Raw genomic sequence first — 8,480 nt, 5'->3', positions numbered from 1 at the left:
GAGACAGAAACACAGAGAGACAGAAACAGAGAGACAGAGAGACAGAAACAGAAGACAGAGAGACAGAGACAGAAACAGAGAGACAGAAACAGAGAGACAGAAAATAGAGACAGAAACAGAGAGACAGAAACAGAGAGACAGAAACAGAGAGACAGAAACAGAGAGACAGAAACAGAGAGACAGAAACAGAGAGACAGAAACAGAGCGACAGAGACAGAAACAGAGAGACAGAGACAGAAACAGAGAGACAGAAACAGAGAGACAGAAACAGAGAGACAGAAACAGAAAGACAGAAACAGAAAGACAGAGAGACAGAGACAGAAACAGAGAGACAGAGAGACAGAGAGACAGAGAGACAGAGAGACAGAAACAGAGAGACAGAAACAGAGAGACAGAAACAGAGAGACAGAAACAGAGAGACAGAAACAGAGAGACAGAAACAGAGAGACAGAAACAGAGAGACAAAAACAGGAGAGACAGAGAGACAGAAACAGAAGACAGAGAGACAGAAACAGAGAGACAGAAACAGAGAGACAGAAACAGAGAGACAGAGAGACAGAAACAGAGAGACAGAAACAGAGAGACAGAGAAACAGAGAGACAGAAACAGAGAGACAGAAACAGAGAGACAGAAACAGAGAGACAGAAACAGAGAGACAGAAACAGAGAGACAGAAACAGAGAGACAGAGAGACAGAGAGACAGAGAAACAGAGAGACAGAAACAGAGAGACAGAAACAGAGAGACAGAAACAGAGAGACAGAAACAGAGAGACAGAAACAGAGAGACAGAAACAGAGAGACAGAAACAGAGACAGAAACAGAGAGACAGAAACAGAGAGACAGAAACAGAGAGACAGAGAGACAGAAACAGAGAGACAGAGAGACAGAAACAGAGAGACAGAAACAGAGAGACAGAGAGACAGAGAGACAGAGAGACAAAACAGAGAGACAGAAACAGAGAGACAGAAACAGAGAGACAGAGACAGAGAGACAGAAACAGAGACACAGAGAGACAGAAACAGAGAGACAGAAGACAGAGACACAGAGACAGAAACAGAGAGACAGAAACAGAGAGACAGAAACAGAGAGACAGAGAGACAGAAACAGAGAGACAGAGAGACAGAGACAGAGAGACAGAAACAGAGAGACAGAAACAGAGAGACAGAGAGACAGAAACAGAGAGACAGAAAGACAGAGACAGAGAGACAGAAACAGAGAGACAGAAACAGAGAGACAGAGAGACAGAGAGACAGAAACAGAGAGACAGAAACAGAGAGACAGAAACAGAGAGACAGAGAGACAGAAACAGAGAGACAGAAAGACAGAGACAGAGAGACAGAAGCAGAGAGACAGAAACAGAGAGACAGAAACAGAGAGACAGAAACAGAGAGACAGAGAGACAGAAACAGAGAGACAGAGAGACAGAAACAGAGAGACAGAAACAGAGACACAGAGAGACAGAAACAGAGAGACAGAAACAGAGAGACAGAAACAGAGAGACAGAGAGAGAGACAGAGAGACAGAAACAGAGAGACAGAAACAGAGACAGAGAGACAGAAACAGAGAGACAGAGAGACAGAGAGACAGAAACAGAGAGACAGAAACAGAAAGACAGAGAGACAGAGAGACAGAAACAGAGAGACAGAAACAGAGAGACAGAGAGACAGAAACAGAGAGACAGAGAGACAGAAACAGAGAGACAGAAACAGAGAGACAGAAACAGAGAGACAGAGAGACAGAGAGACAGAAACAGAGACAGAAACAGAGAGACAGAGACAGAAACAGAGAGACAGAAACAGAGAGACAGAGAGACAGAAACAGAGAGACAGAAACAGAGAGACAGAAACAGAGAGACAGAAACAGAGACACAGAGAGACAGAAACAGAGAGACAGAAACAGAGAGACAGAGAGACAGAGAGACAGAAACAGAGAGACAGAAACAGAGAGACAGAGAGACAGAAACAGAGAGACAGAGAGACAGAGAGACAGAAACAGAGAGACAGAAACAGAAGACAGAGAGACAGAGAGACAGAAACAGAAAGACAGAAACAGAGAGAAAGAGAGACAGAAACAGAGAGACAGAGAGACAGAAACAGAGAGACAGAAACAGAGACACAGAAACAGAGAGACAGAGAGACAGAAACAGAGAGACAGAGACAGAGAGACAGAGACAGAGAAACAGAAACAGACAGACAGAGAGACAGAAACAGAGAGACAGAAACAGAGAGACAGAGACAGAGAGAGACAGAAACAGAGAGACAGAAACAGAGAGACAGAAACAGAGAGACAGAAACAGAGAGACAGAGAGACAGAAGACAGAGACAGAAACAGAGAGACAGAAACAGAAACAGAGAGACAGAAACAGAGAGACAGAGAGACAGAGAGACAGAAACAGAGAGACAGAAACAGAGAGACAGAAACAGAGAGACAGAAACAGAAAGACAGAGAGACATAGAGACAGAAACAGAAAGACAGAAACAGAGAGACAGAGAGACAGAAACAGAGAGACAGAGAGACAGAAACAGAGAGACAGAAACAGAGAGACAGAGAGACAGAGAGACAGAAACAGAGAGACAGAAACAGAGACACAGAGAGACAGAAACAGAGAGACAGAAACAGAGAGACAGAGAGACAGAGAGACAGAAACAGAGAGACAGAAACAGAGCGACAGAGAGACAGAAACAGAGAGATAGAGAGACAGAGAGACAAAGAGAGAGACAGAAACAGAGAGACAGAAACAGAGAGACAGAGAGACAGAAACAGAGAGACAGAAACAGAAACAGAGAGAAACAGACAGAAACAGAGACAGACAGAGAGACAGAGACAGAGAGACAGAAACAGAGAGACAGAAACAGAGAGACAGAGAGACAGAAACAGACAGACAGAGAGACAGAAACAGAGAGACAGAAACAGAGAGAGAGAGAGAGACAGAAACAGAAACAGAGACAGAAACAGAGAGACAGAGAGACAGAAACAGAGAGACAGAGAGACAGAAGACAGAGAGACAGAGAGACAGAAACAGAGAGACAGAAACAGAAGACAGAGAGACAGAAACAGAGAGACAGAAACAGAGAGACAGAAACAGAGAGACAGAGAGACAGAAACAGAGAGACAGAAACAGAGAGACAGACAGAGAGACAGAGAGAGAGAGACAGAAACAGAGAGACAGAAACAGACAGACAGAGAGACAGAAACAGAGAGACAGAGAGACAGAAACAGAGAGACAGAAACAGAGAGACAGAGAGACAGAGAGACAGAGAGACAGAAACAGAGAGACAGAAACAGAGAGACAGAAACAGAGAGACAGAAACAGAGAGACAGAAACAGAAAGACAGAGAGACAGAGAGACAGAAACAGACAGACAGAAACAGAGAGACAGAGAGACAGAAACAGAGACACAGAGAGACAGAAACAGAGAGACAGAAACAGAGAGACAGAAACAGAGAGACAGAGAGACAGAAACAGAGAGACAGAAACAGAGAGACAGAGAGACAGAAACAGAGAGACAGAGAGACAGAGAGACAGAAACAGAGAGACAGAAACAGAGACACAGAGAGACAGAAACAGAGAGACAGAGAGACAGAGACAGAGAGACAGAAACAGAGAGACAGAAACAGAGAGACAGAAACAGAGAGACAGAAACAGAGCAACAGAGAGACAGAAACAGAAACAGAGAGAGAGACAGAGAAAGACAGAAGACAGAGAGACAGAAACAGAGAGACAGAAACAGAGAGACAGAGAGACAGAAACAGAGAGACAGAAACAGAGAAACAGAGAGACAGAAACAGAGAGACAGAAACAGAGAGACAGAGAGACAGAAACAGAGAGACAGAAACAGAGCGACAGAGAGACAGAAACAGAGAGACAGAGAGACAGAGAGACAGAAACAGAGAGACAGAAACAGAGACACAGAGAGACAGAAACAGAGAGACAGAGAGACAGAAACAGAGAGACAGAGACAGAGAGACAGAAACAGAGAGACAGAAACAGAGAGACAGAGACAGAGAGACAGAGAGACAGAGAGACAGAGACAGAGAGACAGAAACAGAGAGACAGAAACAGAGAGACAGAAACACAGAGAGACAGAAACAGAGAGACAGAAACAGAGAGACAGAAACAGAGAGACAGAGAGACAGAAACAGAGAGACAGAGAGACAGAAACAGAGAGACAGAAACAGAGAGACAGAGAGACAGAAACAGAGAGACAGAAACAGAGAGACAGAAACAGAGAGACAGAAACAGAGAGACAGAAACAGAGAGACAGAAACAGAGAGACAGAGAGACAGAAACAGAGAGACAGAAGACAGAGAGACAGAAACAGAGAGACAGAAACAGAGAGACAGAAACAGAGAGACAGAAACAGAGAGACAGAAACAGAGAGACAGAGAGACAGAAACAGAGACAGAAACAGAGAGAGACAGAAACAGAGAGACAGAAACAGAGAGACAGAAACAGAGAGACAGAGAGACAGAGAGACAGAAACAGAGAGACAGAAACAGAGAGACAGAGAAACAGAGAGACAGAAACAGAGAGACAGAGAGACAGAAACAGAGAGACAGAAACAGAGAGACAGAAACAGAGAGACAGAAACAGAGAGACAGAGAGACAGAAACAGAGAGACAGAAACAGAGAGACAGAAACAGAGAGACAGAAACAGAGAGACAGAAACAGAGAGACAGAGACAGAAACAGAGAGACAGAAACAGAGAGACAGAAACAGAGAGACAGAAACAGAGAGACAGAAACAGAGAGAGAAACAGAAGAGACAGAAACAGAAACAGAACAGAGAGACAGAAGACAGAGAGACAGACAGAGAGACAGAAACAGAGAGACAGAAACAGAGAGAGACAGAAACAGAGAGACAGAGAGACAGAAGACAGAGAGAGACAGAGACAGAGAGACAGAGACAGAGAAACAGAAACAGACAGACAGAGAGACAGAAACAGAGAGACAGAAACAGAGAGACAGAGAGACAGAGACAGAAACAGAGAGACAGAAACAGAGAGACAGAAACAGAGAGACAGAAACAGAGACAGACAGAGAGACAGAAACAGAGAGACAGAGAGACAGAAACAGAGAGACAGAAACAGAGAGACAGAAAGAGACAGAGACAGAGACAGAAACAGAGAGACAGAAGACAGAAACAGAGAGACAGAAACAGAGAGACAGAAACAGAAAGACAGAGAGACAGAGAGACAGAAACAGAAAGACAGAAACAGAGAGACAGAGAGACAGAAACAGAGAGACAGAGAGACAGAAACAGAGAGACAGAAACAGAGAGACAGAAGACAGAGAGACAGAAACAGAGAGACAGAAACAGAGAGACAGAAGACAGAAACAGAGAGACAGAGAGACAGAGACAGAGACAGAGAGACAGAGAGACAGAAACAGAGACAAAAACGGAGAGACAGAGAGACAGAAACAGAGAGACAGAGAGACAGAGACAGAGAGACAGAAACAGAGACAGAAACAGAGAGACAGAAACAGAGAGACAGAAACAGAGAGACAGAAACAGAGAGACAGAAGACAGAGAGACAGAGACAGAGAGACAGAAACAGAGAGACAGAAACAGAGAGACAGAGAGACAGAAACAGAAACAGAGAGACAGAAACAGAGAGACAGAAACAGAGAGACAGAGAGACAGAAACAGAGAGACAGAAACAGAGAGACAGAGAGACAGAAACAGAGAGAGAAACAGAAAGACAGAGAGACACAGAAACAGAGAGACAGAAACAGAGAGACAGAGAGACAGAAACAGAGACAGAAACAGAGAGACAGAGAGACAGAAACAGAGAGACAGAAACAGAGAGACAGAGAGACAGAAACAGAAGACAGAGAGACAGAAACAGAGACACAGAGACAGAAACAGAGAGACAGAAACAGAGAGACAGAAACAGAGAGACAGAAACAGAGAGACAGAAACAGAGAGACAGAAACAGAGAGACAGAAACAGAGAGACAGAAACAGAGAGACAGAAACAGAGAAACAGAGAGACAGAAACAGAGAGACAGAGAGACAGAGAGACAAAGAGAGAGACAGAAACAGAGAGACAGAAACAGAGAGACAGAGAGACAGAGACAGAGACAGAGAGACAGAAACAGAGAGACAGAAACAGAGAGACAGAAACAGAGAGACAGAGAGACAGAAACAGAGAGACAGAAACAGAGAGACAGAGAGACAGAAACAGAGAGACAGAAACAGAGAGACAGAAACAGAGAGACAGAAACAGAGAGACAGAGAGACAGAAACAGAGAGACAGAGAGACAGAGACAGAGACAGAGAGACAGAGACAGAGAGACAGAAACAGAGAGACAGAAACAGAGAGACAGAGAGACAGAAACAGAGAGACAGAAAGACAGAGACAGAGAGACAGAAACAGAGAGACAGAAACAGAGAGACAGAAACAGAGAGACAGAAACAGAGAGACAGAAACAGAGAGACAGAAACAGAGAGACAGAGAGACAGAAACAGAGAGAGAAACAGAAAGACAGAGACAGAGAGACAGAAACAGAGAGACAGAAACAGAGAGACAGAAACAGAGAGACAGAAGACAGAGAGACAGAGAGACAGAAACAGAGAGACAGAGAGACAGAAACAGAGAGACAGAAACAGAGACAGAAGACAGAAACAGACAGAAACAGAGAGACAGAAACAGAGAGACAGAGAGACAGAAACAGAGAGACAGAAACAGAGAAACAGAGAGACAGAAACAGAGAGACAGAAACAGAGAGACAGAAACAGAGAGACAGAAACAGAGAGACAGAAACAGAGAGACAGAAACAGAGAGACAGAAACAGAGAGACAGAGAGACAGAAACAGAGAGACAGAAACAGAGAGACAGAAACAGAGAGACAGAAACAGAGAGACAGAAACAGAGAGACAGAGAGACAGAAACAGAGAGACAGAGAGACAGAGAGACAGAGACAGAGAGACAGAAACAGAGAGACAGAAACAGAGAGACAGAGAGACAGAAACAGAGAACAGAGAGACAGAGAGACAGAAACAGAGAGACAGAAACAGAGAGACAGAGAGACAGAAACAGAGAGACAGAGAGACAGAGACAGAGAGACAGAGACAGAGAGACAGAAACAGAGAGACAGAAACAGAGAGACAGAGAGACAGAGAGACAGAGAGACAGAGACAGAAACAGAGAGACAGAAACAGAGAGACAGAAACAGAGAGACAGAAACAGAGAGACAGAAACAGAGAGACAGAAACAGAGAGACAGACAGAGAGACAGAAACAGAGAGACAGAAACAGAGAGACAGAAAGAGAGAGACAGAGAGACAGAAACAGAGAGACAGAAACAGAGAGACAGAAACAGAGAGACAGAAACAGAGAGACAGAGAGACAGAGACAGAAACAGAGAGACAGAGAGACAGAAACAGAGAGACAGAAACAGAGACACAGAGAGACAGAAACAGAGAGACAGAAACAGAGAGACAGAAACAGAGAGACAGAGAGACAGAGAGACAGAAACAGAGAGACAGAAACAGAGAGACAGAGAGACAGAAACAGAGAGACAGAGAACAGAGAGACAGAGAGAGACAGAGAAACAGAAACAGAAGAGACAGAAACAGAGAGACAGAAACAGAGAGACAGAAACAGAGAGACAGACAGACAGAAACAGAGACAGAAACAGAGAGACAGAAACAGAGAGACAGAAACAGAGAGACAGAAACAGAGAGACAGAACACAGAGACAGAAACAGAGAGACAGAAACAGAGAGACAGAAACAGAGAGACAGAAACAGAGAGACAGAGAGACAGAAACAGAGAGACAGAAACAGAGAGACAGAAACAGAGAGACAGAAACAGAGAGAGAGAGAGACAGAAACAGAGAGACAGAAACAGAGAGACAGAGAGACAGAGAGACAGAAACAGAGAGACAGAAACAGAGAGACAGAGAGACAGAAACAGAGAGACAGAGAGACAGAGACAGAGAGACAGAAACAGAGAGACAGAAACAGAAAGACAGAGAGACAGAGAGACAGAAACAGAGAAACAGAAACAGAGACAGAAACAGAGACAGAGAGACAGAAACAGAGAGACAGAGAGACAGAAACAGAGAGACAGAAACAGAGAGACAGAAACAGAGAGACAGAGAGACAGAAGACAGAGAGACAGAGAGAGACAGACAGAGAGACAGAAACAGAAACAGAAACAGAGAGACAGAAAGAGAGAGACAGAAACAGAGAGACAGAGACAGAGAGACAGAAACAGAGAGACAGAAACAGAGAGACAGAAACAGAGAGACAGAGACAGAGAGACAGAAACAGAGAGACAGAAACAGAGAGACAGAAACAGAGAGACAGAAACAGAGAGACAGAAACAGAGAGACAGAGACAGAGACCGAGACAGAGAGACAGAGACAGAAACAGAGAGACAGAGAGACAGAGAGACAGAAACAAACAGAGAGACAGAAACAGAGAGACAGAGAGACAGAGACAGAAGACAGAAGACAGAGAGACAGAGAGACAGA

Source organism: Oncorhynchus tshawytscha, linkage group LG02 (assembly GCF_018296145.1).
Source record: "Oncorhynchus tshawytscha isolate Ot180627B linkage group LG02, Otsh_v2.0, whole genome shotgun sequence".
Lineage (NCBI taxonomy): Eukaryota > Metazoa > Chordata > Actinopteri > Salmoniformes > Salmonidae > Oncorhynchus > Oncorhynchus tshawytscha.
The sequence above is the reverse complement of the archived record's forward strand: the minus strand, read 5'-3'. Positions refer to the sequence as shown.